This window comes from Eleutherodactylus coqui, chromosome 8, assembly GCF_035609145.1.
Source record: "Eleutherodactylus coqui strain aEleCoq1 chromosome 8, aEleCoq1.hap1, whole genome shotgun sequence".
NCBI classification, from domain to species: domain Eukaryota; kingdom Metazoa; phylum Chordata; class Amphibia; order Anura; family Eleutherodactylidae; genus Eleutherodactylus; species Eleutherodactylus coqui.
In genome coordinates, this window is record NC_089844.1 from 11,269,848 (window position 1) to 11,283,959 (window position 14,112).

A 14,112-nucleotide genomic window follows, 5' to 3' on the forward strand; every position below is an offset into this window, starting at 1 on the left:
ACTTGACCCCGCCCCCGTCTCGCCTCCTCTCATTGCAAATAGTACAGAGGGGCGGGGGAGGAGGAAGAGAGGGGGCGGGAGCTCAGTTCCTGCTCCTGGGCTCTTCCAGCCTCCCCCCCCCCCTGCACATGAGGACAACGTATATCGGCTCGGCGTGAAAACCGAGCCGATATACGTTCGTTTGACTTCACCCTTAGGGAGGAATTTTTTTTTTCCTTAAATGAGGAAAATTGGCTCCTACCTTATTGAGGTTTTTTGCCTTCCTCTGGATCAACATTGGGAGAGTAATAGATTGAACTAGATGGACATATGCTACTACGTTACAATATTATATATTTTTATTATTACAAGGATGCCAGAAACATTCCACACAGGATGACAACTAAACATCTCTGTATAAAGTATTCAGTGGCCACATAAATCTAGGCAGGGGAGATAACATAGCAGTTCAGGGGCTGAAAACTTGCTGTGGCCCTCATGAGGGATAGTTTCATATACAATAGAAAAACTCCCATAAGCATTAAAGGGGCTGTGCCATGATTGAATGTCATCCCCTATTCACAGGATAATGGATACATTTCAGATTGATGGGGGTCTTATCGCTAGCACTTACATAGATCCTGAGAAGGAGGCTACAGTGTGTTCCAAAGCGAGGGCAGCGGTGGTCGCACACGCATACTGCTGCTCCTTCATTTCAAGAAGACCTCCAGAAATAGTTGAGGACAAATAGTTCAGAATGTGCTGGAGACCCTCAACAATCTGAAAGTGATCCCCTCTGATTGTACTTAGGAGATAACTCTCAATCGTGGCACAACTCCTTTAAGAGGAAACATAACAAAAAGCTTGGTGCCATCTGGCAATTTGGAGACACTTGTCTCCTGGTATTGTTGGAACAGAAATTTGGAAATCTTATGTAGCTGAATGGTAATCTTGGGCCATACTGATAGAAAGGTTGTTGTTCTCAGTGTTATGGAGTATTGTATCATATTGGCAGCAGGAAAAGGGAGATACATAGATGATTGAGGACCACTGAGAAACGTGTGGAGCTTTCAGATGAACTAAGGCTCTGTGCGCGGTACAGGTGAGCTTCATGATTGGTGTAGATGCTGGAAAAAGCTCCTGATGGAACACTGTATGTGAAATCTATCTGTAGGGCTCTACTCACCTGACAGAGACCAAGAAAGTGCCTTCTGTTGCTCTGTGAGGCCGGTATAGGTTCACACAGTTTTTAATGCACTTTCCTTACACAATGGACCACTACAGATATGTTTTATTCTTTCTTACAATTGTTATTAACAGTTGATATATGCTATGTATGCTTAGATAATGGCATACATCAGAGACTTCTGACGAAGGGCTCCAGCACCGCATGCACATAGCCTTGGCCCTTTCCTAAACTTTGGAATGGAACTGCATACTAGTGTATGATTATCAGCATGGCAAGCCTAATAATGTTTGGTTGTTCAACGCCAACATATTCAACAGAGCTTCAGTAGTTAGTATGGGGGACAACATATGTATCGTTGGTGATTCATTGGTAGTGTTGAGCAAAGTTGTAATCTGAACACTGTAGTAAACCTCTGTCTTAGGGCGCCCACCCACTGGCGTTTGCGATTTTCGTGCGTGAAGAACGCAGCGTTTTCGTGGCGTTTTTCGCGGCGTTTTCGCGGCTTTTCCATTCATTTCCATTGACTTTCATGGGTGCATTAGGAGAAAAATAAGGACACATATGCAACTGACAGTTCCTATGTTAAAAAACGCAACGCAACGCAAAAAAAAACGCCAGTGGACAGGAGTACATTCAATTCTAATTGCTCTTGAGAAAAAACGCAAAACGCAAAGAAAAAAAAATCGCCAGTGGGTGGGCGCCCTTAGAGCCATAAAAACTCTGCACAACTTTCTCAGAGTGTTATGCAGGACTTTTATGGCTTTTAGACAGCATTATACGCCAGCTTTATGGGTTTTGGTGAAACTGCAGTTTGGTTCAAACTAATTTGGACCAAACCAAACTTTTTGCAAAAGTTTGGGAAACCAGCTAAATGGTGCTTTTCAAAAATTTGCTCCACACTATTCATTAGGTTTATTTGAAGAGTCTCTTATTATTCAAGAATGATGAGGAAGGCAGATAAAATAGTAGTTAGGGATTGATGAAATGATATCCCTGTATAATAATTTATTTATCCCCAAAGAGACACAAGCAACCCCCACAAGGATGACCAGTAATATGAGCTACTAAAGTAAAGCACATTTTATATGGGATGACTGTCAGCCACTGAAGTGACTAGAACTGCTGCCTTCCAAAGCTGGAGTCCCAGGTTCAAATCCCCAGCAAGGTTAGATGCAAATCTAGAACTCCAGCACTACAAGCCAGCAGTGCTAAGCCAACACAGCTGTCCTTTCTGCTCAAAGCAGAGAGCCAATATCTTAGTGATTTTTGCTAAAAATTGGATCTGGGTGATCCAATCCAATATAGCAAAACTTGGCTCCATTTTATTGCCTGGACGGTCACAATGAGCCACACTAGTCCTGAAGGGGTTAAAGGTAATCAAAACTTATCATTAGTGTTATTATGATACAACCCAAAATGTTAGGCACCAGCAGCCAATTTCTTCAGCTTAGTGATTTTTTTCATCCTTTAAGTACACTCTTTGTTAAAAAAAATTCCCGCTTGAAAAGTGCTCCCACCCTTGGCCTATAAGAGGCTCTCGGAGGCTCCTTGTGTGTAGTGACCTCTTCTTCTGCTTGTTTTGAGCTTGTTGGCCACTAGACGCCTCTACGATGCAGAGAAGAGATTTCACCCCGTTACCAGAGTCTGAGAGGGGCGCATTATTGGGGTGTGAGAAGCTGGATGCTTGTTCTGACAAATTGTCCCCCACCGGCTGTTCTGACCAGACTGATAGGATCAATGGATGCATGAGGGCACACAAGGCGACTGAGCTCAGCCCACTCTAAACAGACCACCAATAGCAGCTCCAACTGTTGCATTGTCCACCATCTGGAGATAGGGGGCACGATCATTAAAGGCCCCTGTGTCAGAACCATTTCCAGGCGCATGGTTAAAGGACATTTGATCTCACAGCTCTCCTTATGTGTACAACCTTTGACCCCCATCTACCGTCACCTGTCACCTTCTTTTACAGTAGTGTCATGAATGATGAAACTGGGCGTTATGGAGGGGAACCGGGTGGTCTTCAGGGACAAAGCCAGGTTTAGTTTGGGCATTGATGACAGTGACTGTTCATGTCTGGAGACCTCGGGGTGAGCGCCTCAATCCTACCTTTACTGGGGGGCGGCACACTGCCCCCTGCTGGCGTGATGGTCTGGGGAGGCCATTGAATACAACAGTCGGTGCCCCCTAGTAGTGGTATAAGAGACAATGACAGCTCAGCGATATATTTAAGACATCCTGCAGCCACATGTGTTCCTCTCATGGCAGCTTCCAAGAGGCATCAGGATAATGCTCGGCCGCACACACCGGGGGGTGACAGGAAGCCTTCATAATATTGCCATACTTCTGAAGCGCGCCCAGATGCCAGATTTATCACCAATAGTACATGTATGGCACCATCTGGGACACTATCTTTTATGGCCTATGAGTTTGCATTACCTAGAGGCTCAGTTATAGCAAATGTAGATGCAGGATACCATACGGAACCTGCATGCCTTCATGTCCGCCTGTATCATATCTTGTATCCAAGCTATAGTTGGCCCAATCGGGTACTAGAGCCTCCATGCCCACCTGTATCACATCTTGTATCCAAGCTAGAGGCGGTACAACAGGGTACTAGAGCCTCCATGCCCCATATCACATCTTGTGTCCAAGCTAGAGGCGGTACAACAGGGTGCTAGAGCCTCATGCTGCCATTATCACATCTTGTATCCAAGCCAGAGGTGGTAAAACAGGGTACTAGAGCCTCTATGCCACGAGTATCACATCTTGTAAGCCAAGCTAGAGGTGGTACAACAGGGTACTAGAGCCTCTATGCCACGAGTATCACATCTTGTATCCAAGCTATAGGTGGTACAACAGGGTACTAGAGCCTCCATACCCCCCATATCACATCTTGTATCCAAGCTAGAGGCAGTACAACAGGGTACTAGAGCCTCCATGCCCATCTGTATCACATCTTGTATCCAAGCTAGAAGCGGTACAACAGGGTACTAGAGCCTCCCTACAAGGGCTTAGTTCTACATAAAACACGATCCTTTTTGTAATCACTTACTTTTATCAAAAAAATAAACACACAGAGAAAGTTCCATTCCGACAACTCCTTCTATGTGATGGATTTTTTTTTTACAATGAGTGTATGCGGAGCCGAAATAAGCAAATCTCACATGGGTCAATCATAACTTTGGTCCGTGCTAATGATAAGGTTGATATTTTATTATTTTGGTCATTTATTTTTGGAACACCCCAGTATTAATGGCTCAATGGGCAAATAATAGAGTGAATGTTTGGCTTTGACGTGGCCCCTGTGACCCCCAAGTACCTAAAAATGAATGTCATTAATTGTCTGTCTTGCTTAAAAGTGAAGTGGTAACAGTAGCCAAGGCCGGGTTTTGTACCTGCCAGAAGCCATGCTTAGAAAATGAGAACATGTCAGGCCGCATCCCAAAACACAATAATTTTTTATTAGGTCGAGTCAGTTTTGGATGCCAAGAGCCAGGACGCTCTGACTGTTGGCAGGTAGGAGATTTATTGGCATGTGGATGTAAATATATTTCATGCCAGATTGGGAATTACTGCTACACATAATGAGTCAGTGGGTAATATAGTTCTGGAGCTCATTGGTAGGCCGAAATATCACCCGGTCCAAGAGATTTACTATAGAATAAAAAGATTAAAGCTGCGTGAAGGCACTAAATGTCAATCATTTGGAAACCTAGCATTGGGCTCCGGGGTGGAAGACACCTGTTGCTGCACAAAAAGCCATTCCTAAAAATACAAGAAATCCGGATGTTTTTTTATATTATTTTAAAGTTAATTTCCATTGATGAAGTATTTACACCAGGAAAGTAGAATAAAAAAAATCATGACCTGTTCACATCAGAAAATACTACAATCCGGGGGCCATGGTTTAATATGGAGAGGCGCAGGACTCAAATAGTTTTCAGCCCAATGTAACTTCCATCTGTCTAGAAGATCGCTGCACACTAAGGGTAGCTGAAGGTGGTTGTTCACCTCTAAGGAAGTATTCTAGGCATTTAACCTTATACATTATTGATAACCTGTCCGCAGGATAGGTCAACAATAGTTGATTGGCGGAGGTCTGCCGCACAGGACCCCCGACGATCAGTTGACCTCAGCCCCTGCACTGGCTGCGGCAGTTCGGATAATGACAGCTCCATCACCGTTGGTGTTGGAGCTGGAAGTGTATTAGAAGGTATAGTTGGTATTGAAATCAACCTTCTTTTGTACTTCTAGCTCTGATCCCAATGCAGTCATCCAGCCCCACTACTGTGGCAGCTGAGATCAGCTGATTGCCAGGGGTCCCGTGCAGCACATCCCCACCAATTAGCTATTGATGACCTATGCTTAAGATTGTAAGGGGTTCAATGCCTGGAATACCCTTTAAACTACTGATGACCTATTCCACCCAGTGAATTTAGTGGCAGCTGTACCTGTATTACCAACCACAGCAATGTGTGCGGAGCTGTCTGCTTCTTGCACTGTTTACACGGTCAGCGGCCCTGAGCTGATCCTCAGGGGTCCCAAGTGGTGGACATTTACTTATCAACTATTGGTGAACTATCCTGAAGATAGTTAAAGGGCTTTTTCGGGACTAAGATACTAATGACTTATCCTCAGGATAGTTCATTAAAGGGGTTGTCCCGCGGCAGCAAGTGGGTCTATACACTTCTGTATGGCCATATTAATGCACTTTGTAATGTACATTGTGCATTAATCATGAGCCATACAGAAGTTATAAGAAGTTATTCACTTACCTGCTCCATTGCTAGCGTCCTCGTTTCCATGGAGGCCGTCTAATTTTCGGCGTCTAATGGCCAAATTAGACGCGCTTGCGCAGTCCCGGTCTTCTTCTTTCCTCAATGGGGCCGCTCGTGCTGGATGCCGGCTCCTTGTAGCTCCGCCCCGTCACGTGCCGATTCCAGCCAATCAGGAGGCTGGAATCGGCAATGGACCGCACAGAAGCCCTGCGGTCCACCGAGGGTGAAGATCCCGGCGGCCATCTTCAGCAGGTAAGTAAGAAGTCACCGGAGCGCGGGGATTCAGGTAAGCACTCTCCGGTGTTCTTTTTTAACCCCTGCATCGGGGTTGTCTCGCGCCGAACGGGGGGGGGGGGGGGGGTTTGAAAAAAAAAAAAAAAACTGTTTCGGCGCGGGACAACCCCTTTAATATCTGAACATTGGGGATCTGGTGCTCGGGACCTCCATCAATTGGCTTTTTGAAGAGACCACAATGCTCACCTGAACAACTGCGCCCATCACATTCATCGATTACAAGGCCTAAGAGCAATTCATCGAATCCCAGTGGATGGGTTTGAGTTCTTATACAGACACAGACACTATACAACGTACATTGCCTGGTATGCACTGAAATGTCTGCGGCACTCACCTGACCACTGCCATCACCTATATACAACTGATCATGGGGACCCTGAGTGGTAGACCCACACCAATCTGATATTGATGACCTCTCCATTAGTTTAGGAGAATCTCTTTAAGAGGTGGATAAGCCCTTAAGGGCCGTGCCCACATGAGCGTGTAGGTATAGCATTTTGCACACCAAAAACACTGGACCAATCTGACATAAGTGGCCATGTTGCGTAAAATGCGCGCACAGTAAAATTTGCAGCATGTTCTATCTATTATGTGTGCATATACACCAAGATAGTACATAACTATGGACACGCAGCCAGTATGTAATGTCATTGTGTCCTGGCTGCATGTCGTGAGGGTATATCTTGCAACTTGCACGCCGCCAGATATGCTTGTGTGAGCCCAGCGTAACATCACGTGTTTTTAATGGGGAGATGAAAATATGTCGTTGCCAAACTCCTCTAGGACAAAGGATTGGACATCATCTGCTGCTGGAGGATAGTCAGCACACCCCAAAATATGTTATATAGTCAGCCAACCATGATCTAATGTGTACAGGAACCTAAAAGGGGTTTTCTGGGACCTAACTATGACAACCTATTCCAGAATAGGTCATCAATGTCTGATCGGTCGTGGTGCGACTCTTGGCACCCCGGTTGATCAGTGCAGAGCCCTTTTTTGCACCCTGTGATGTCATGTTGACAAGTCGCATGGCCTTTTCGCAGCTCACTCCTATTCAAGTGAATGTGAATGAGCTGCAATACCAGGCCCAATCACAATACAATGTGTGGTGCTGTGCCTGGTATACAATGAAGAGACAACAATCACCTGAGGGCCACAGTCCCTTCAAAAGGTTAAAGGTGGATCTCACCAAATTGATATTGTTGGTTTATCCCAAGGATGAAAGTCCTGCAAAACTCCTTCAACTCCTGTGAATGGAGGAAGAAGAAGCAAAACATGTGACCAATTAAAGTTAGAACTTTTTAGCCCCTGGGAACGTTAACCTATCTATGGCCCACATAATGCAGTATGAACAGCAATACCAAATACTGTACTGTTCATCTACAACGTATCTGGAAAGTCTTCCCACTCTTTCACTTTTTGTTACAGTAGGTTGTGGCCTTGTGCAAATGTAAAAAAAAAAGTTCAATTTTTTTTCCTAATAATTCTGCAAACAATATCCAATAATGACAAAGTGAAAACAGAATGATAGAAAACTGTAAATTTCCCCCCCCCCCCCCCCCCCCCCCGCAAAGAAAAAAAAACTACCATTTTGCATTGATATAAGTATTCACACCCTTTGGCATGACACTTGAGATTTAGCTCTGCGGCTCCCATTTCTCTTGATCATCTTTGAGATGTCTCTACATCTTGATTGGAGTCACCTCTGGGAAATACAATTGATTGTACATAAGACACCCCCCATGGTCTATATAAGGTCTCGCCACTCACAATGCATATCAGAGGCAAAGCCAAGCCATGAGGAGGACAGAACTGCCTATAGAGCTCAGAGACAGGATTGTGTGGAGGCTCAGATCTGGAGAAGGCGCAGAAACATTTCTGCTGCCCTGAAAGTTCCCAAGAACCAAGTGGCCTCTAGAATTCTGGAGTGGAAGACATTTGGAACAATTAGGACTCTTCCCAGAGCTGCTGACCCACCAAACTAAATCAACAGAGGACAGGGGACTTGGTAAAAGAGGTGCCCAAGAACCCAATGTTTACTCTAGATGAGCTCCAAAGATCCTGGCATCCTGCTGATGGAAGAAACTTCCAAAAGGTCAACCATCAGTGCAGCCCTTCACCAATCTGGGCTTCATGGCAGAGTAACCAGAAAAAAAGCCTCTCCGCAGTAAAAGACATAGGAAAGATGCCTGGAGTTTACCAAAAAGCACCTAAATGACTCTTACGCCTTATGCCTACGGCTGGGTCTGATTCCAACGGTGAAATCTCACAGCGGAATCAGACCCGATGCCCCGACAGAGACCCCCAGAGAGACATACACACCTGACCAGATCCGATGCGCAGTGCGGGGCATGACGTACCGGCACTGGGCTATGACGCGGATTTCTGCTGTACTTCTGCAGTGCTCACTGCGGAAGTGCCGTGGGACGGTGGGCTTCCATTGACTGCAATGGAAGCCGTCCGCGGAATTCTCAGCACCAAATAGAGCATGCTGAGATTCTTCCCCGTGGGCGGAAAATCGCAGTTGGTTTCCTCTCGTGAGCAGGGAGGAATCTTTTAATATAGCATGTCTACGGATTGACATTGCTGCGGAATTCCCAGAGGGCATGTGGCCGCGAATTCCGCATTGAAAATCCGTCTGTGGGCATTGGGCCTTAGAATGTGAGAGACAGTCCAGTCGAATTTGCAGAAGACCACAACATAAGAACATGTAAAAACCATGAAAGGGTCTGAGGACTCCCCAAATGCATCGTATGTGTATGCAATGTGACACTAGAGGAGCAATAACACACATTTTACTCAGATGTTGCCCCTGGATGGATTCCGTGCTCTCCATAGGCCAGATCTTGGTAGAATTACCCAGCTGCATGACCAGTCCGGCACATCATTAGTTCTCCAGTCCAGCCGAAGACATCAGCAACAGGAATATTCATTACACTCTGCAGAATCTACAGTACGACTAATTACCAGCAAGACATCTTACAATTCCTCAAAGGTAATAGAACAAATGTCTCCAGCTTATACGTCTGAATCTGATCTAGGTTGGACATTTATGATGTCAGATGACACCGTTTTAAGGCTACTAATTAGATAGAGGCGATTAGGAAACTGTCATTTCACATAAAGAGAGGCGGCCGGGACAAACATATGTTCGGTGATCATCCACTGGTCATGATAACTCACAAGTACAATGATAAGACTGGATGTATATTCTATACTGCATTAATTAAAGGTCAGATTGGAAAATACCATCCATGTAATTATGGGTACCAGAAAACTGCCAATGAGCTGAAGAAAGAGGCGATGGATGCCACAACTGTGCACCACTATTTTACTCAGGGTCAGTGTCGGCTGCTGATTAGATGGCACCCTGTGCAGAATATGTGTTTTTGTGCCCCCTTCATTAGAAAAAAACCCAATAAGTATTACACCAATAGATACTCTGCCTGGATTCGGCTTGTCAGAATGCAGCAAAATAGTAGCATACCCAAACCAAAACAGCTCAGGGATCAAATACTGTATCAGAACCAAGCTCAGTATATAATTAAAGAACCAGAATCAACTTCATAATACAAATACAGCACCAGAACCAAGCCTAGTACATAGATACAGAACCAGGCTCATGCTATAAATACAGCATCAGAACCAAGGCCATAAGAAATACAGCTGAGAACCAAGCTGACTGCATACATACAGCACCAGAACCAAGCCTAGTACATAGATACAGAACCAGGCTCATGCCATAAATACAGCATCAGAACCAAGCTGACTGCATAAATACAGCACCAGAACCACGCTCATAACATAAATACAGTAGTGGTACGTAAGTAAGTGACAGTGTTGCTGAAGTGCCGCTGGGCTGACAGCATGCTCTGGAATAGTGGAAGGGAGGAGACAGAGCCAGGAAGAGGAGGGTTTATATAGCTCCAGAAGATGCTGCCACATGGAAGAAGATGATCATCTGGCCAGGTGGACCTAAAGAAGATGATTGTCCCCAATGTACTATATGTTCACCTGGTGACCCATCTCCAAGCTGGTGGACAACGCCCTGTACGACCACACAGGTCACATGATGCTAATGGCCCTTTTACATGGCACAACAGTCAGGCGCCTAAACCTCAGTCCCAGCAATAATCACTCTTGTGCTTTTACACAGTAGCAATGATCTCTCAGTGAATGGAGGCAAAGTAGGGCAGAGATTGCTCAGACACTCGCCTACATCCACAGTAAACAGGCAATTTTTTGTAGATAAGACCAATGATGATTTTTGGGTCTGCATGAAAGATCTGATTAGCGAGAGCCTGACGACTTATTGCTGATCATTATTTCACCCCTCAGTCTAAGGACTGCCCAATGATTGTGCCGTGTAAAAGGCCCTAATGGCTGGCCATGGATGAGATGAATATCACCTATAATGTAAAAGAGGGTTTTCTGATTTTTTGTTTCTAATTTCCTGATATATCGCTAGGAAAAAATAAATAAAAACATCCATATAGTATTAAATACCAGGAACCACCGGTCATGGCTCCATATCCCATAGATGTACACCACTATTTTCAATCATGGCCACTTACAGAATCCTATTAACGTCTGCAGAGACTTTTGTAGGACGTTGCGCCACATTTTTGCATTTGGTTCCACACAGAGTGATATGATGATATGTCATCTATGGTTTTACATAAGCCTGCAAGCTAAAGTGGCCATATATACTAGACTAAGGATTCTGAACTAGTTAATTTTGGGAGGACTGGAAGTCATCTAAGTTGTATTATATGCTCGGCCAACATTTGTTTGACAGGGAAACAAAAATGGATGGAATATGTTAAATTTAATATAACAGTGACTCTTCCCACGATGCACCAGGAATATGCAAATTATCCTCCTGGAGCTCTAATCCCTGGGAGATAAGCTACCTTCAGAGCTGTCCCCAGCGACTTAGTGTACCTTTACTTATAGCGCAAAATTATTTACTTGGGCCTTAAACTCAAAGTTAAATTCCTTATTTTTAACAGGATGGTTCAATCATTCGGTTCGCTGTGAGTGAGAATGACTGAACAACTGGTTTTTAAACTGAACAAGCTAACTATCATTATAAGGGCGCCCACCCACTGGCGTTTTTTTTTTCCTGCGAAATTCGCAGCATTTTTTTTCTCCTGGGGTCTATGGGACTTGTAATGTTAAAATCGCGATCGCGCAAAATCGCAATTTACCGCGATTCACGGTAAATTGCGATTTTGCGCGATCGCGATTTTAACATTACAAGTCCCATAGACCCCAGGAGAAAAAAAATGCTGCAAATTTCGCAGGGAAAAAAAAAAACGCCAGTGGGTGGGCGCCCTAAAGTTTGCATAAAATGAGCAATAAGCGAATGAATTATTCATCATTCAATCGTTGGCCATGTTTACACTAAACAATTTTTTTCTCAAATTTGAAGAAAACGTGATTAAAAAGCAACAGAACTAAGAAATAAATGGCAAATTTAAAAGCATCATCTTGTCAAGACAACCATTTCTGCAGCAATTAACAAAAAAAAAAGTTTTGGTACCGAAATCATCAATGTAACAAAATGTTACTGTTCTCAGTAAGAGAAACATAATAACTAGAGATGAGCGAGCACCAAAATGCTCGGGTGCTCGTTACTCGGGACGAAATTTTCGCAATGCTCGAGGGTTCGTTTCGAGTAACGAACCCCATTGAAGTCAATGGGCGACCGGAGCATTTTTGTATATCGCCGATGCTCGCTAAGGTTTTCATTTGTGAAAATCTGGGCAATTCAAGAAAGTGATGGGAACGACACAGAAACGGATAGGGCAGGCGAGGGGCAACATGTTGGGCTGCATCTCAAGTGCCCAGGTTCCACTATTAAGCCACAATAGCGGCAAGAGTGCCCCCCCCCCCCACTGTCAGCATAAAGATCGTTCTTCTCTGCCACACCTGTAACAGCTGTGGCAGAGAAGAACGATGTTTGCCCATTGAATTCAATGGAGCCCGCAATACAGCAGGTTCCACTGAAAGCAATGGGCTGCCGGCGATCGCAGGATGAATTGTCGGGAAGGGCTTAAATATATAAGCCCTTCCCTGCAATTCATCCAGAAATGTGTTACAATAAAAATATATACCGGCGTATAAGGCGACGGGGCGTATAAGACGACCCCCCAACTGTCACCTTATACGCCGGCAATACAGTGGAGCAAAGAATAAAAAGCCCTTCCCGACAATTCATCCCACGCACGCCGGCAGCCCATTGCTTTCAGTGGAACCTGCTGTATTGCCGCTCCATTGAATTCAATGGGCAAACATCGTTCTTCTCTGCCACAGCTGTTACAGGTGTGGCAGAGAAGAACGATCTTTATGCTGACAGTGGGGGGGGGGGGGGGCACTCTTGCAGCTATTGTGGGACCTGGGAACTTGAGATGCAGCCCAACATGTTGCCCCTCGCCTGCCCTATCCGTTTCTGTGTCGTTCCCATCACTTTCTTGAGCGCATATAGAGAAGAGAACAGAAATCGCAGATCGCACATAGGTGCGATCTGCGATTTCTATGGCCTTAAGAAGGACCGTTGGGGTTCTTGAAACCTAAAATACTCCTAACACTCTCCCTATAGCAGCTCCACCAAGATACCACTTTCCCTGAACTATGTCAGAATGCATCTGTGGCGAGCCGCGGGAGGGGCAGATTACAATACTCGGGTGACACCTGATCTCCCCAGCCACTCACAGCAGGGGGGTGGTATAGGGCTTGAACGTCGCAGGGGGAAGTTGTAATGCCTTCCCTGTCTTTCTATTGGCCAGAAAAGCGCGCAAATTTCTCAGGGAAGAAAATAAAAGTAACCCGAACACCGCGTGGTACTCGTTACGAGTAACGAGCATCTCGAACACCTTAATACTCGGACGAGTATGCTCGCTCATCTCTAATAATAACCTCATAGCTATGATGTCTTTCAATGGCTACCAAAAAGGAGTTCATTTAGTCATAAAGATGCCACACGATCGGGACAGTTTATGTATGTTTTCTTAATTAAAAGGATATTCTGGGACTTTCACTACTGATGACCCATCCTCAGGACAGGTCATCAATAGTTGGGGGAGGGCTGCCACTGGGAATTGTCGCAGACCAGCTAATCATTGGACTTTCGTCAGTGCACTGGGGCGGGCACTGTCATCGATGGTCAGGGCCAGAAGTGTAATAGCTGGGTTTACTCCTGAGAATAAGTCATCTATACAAAAAGTCCCAGAATATTTTTTTTAATTATTAACATTTTTCTTTCAGCTTTTTGTTAGATTCGTACACAAAAAGTCTGATCTGAAATAGCACCACTCTGTCCTCAGGCTGTGTGGGGTATTGCAGCTTGTCTTCATTACTGCTCCATCATAAGCTGCAGTTCCGGACATGACCCAGGGCAAGAGTGGCGCTGCTTCTGTGAACAATAACAGCCTTGTTATAGTTTCATACAACTCATTTAAAGAGACCCTCCGATTTCTCGACAAGATCCCTTCGTGGGACCAGAGGGGTCGGGTGCGATACACACTGCAGCTTTCCTTCCCTTCTATCTCTTTGGTCTGCAGGTTGCGGGTCATGTCTTCTAACCTGGGACTGAATTTTGTCTCAAAACCGGAAGATTGCTTTAAAGGGGTTGTCCCGTGCCGAAACGGGTTTTTTTTTTATTCAATAGGCCCCCCGTTCGGCGCGAGACAAACCCGATGCATGTGTTAAAAAAAACAAAAAACGTTTAGTACTTACCCGAATCCCCGCGCTGCGGCGACTTCTTACTTACCTTACTAAGATGGCCGCCGGGATCTTCACCCACGATGCACCGCGGGTCTTCTCCCATGGTGCACCGTGGGCTCTGTGCGGTCCATTGCCGATTCC

The 14,112-nt window shown here is 45.1% G+C and overlaps 1 protein-coding gene across 1 annotated transcript in view; it reads right to left on the reverse strand.

Annotated features, from left to right (window-relative positions):
• LRP1B (LDL receptor related protein 1B) overlaps positions 1-14,112 on the reverse strand; it is a 1,872,788-nt gene that overhangs the window by 1,130,758 nt on the left and 727,918 nt on the right. The gene's annotated exons all lie outside the window — the stretch shown is intronic.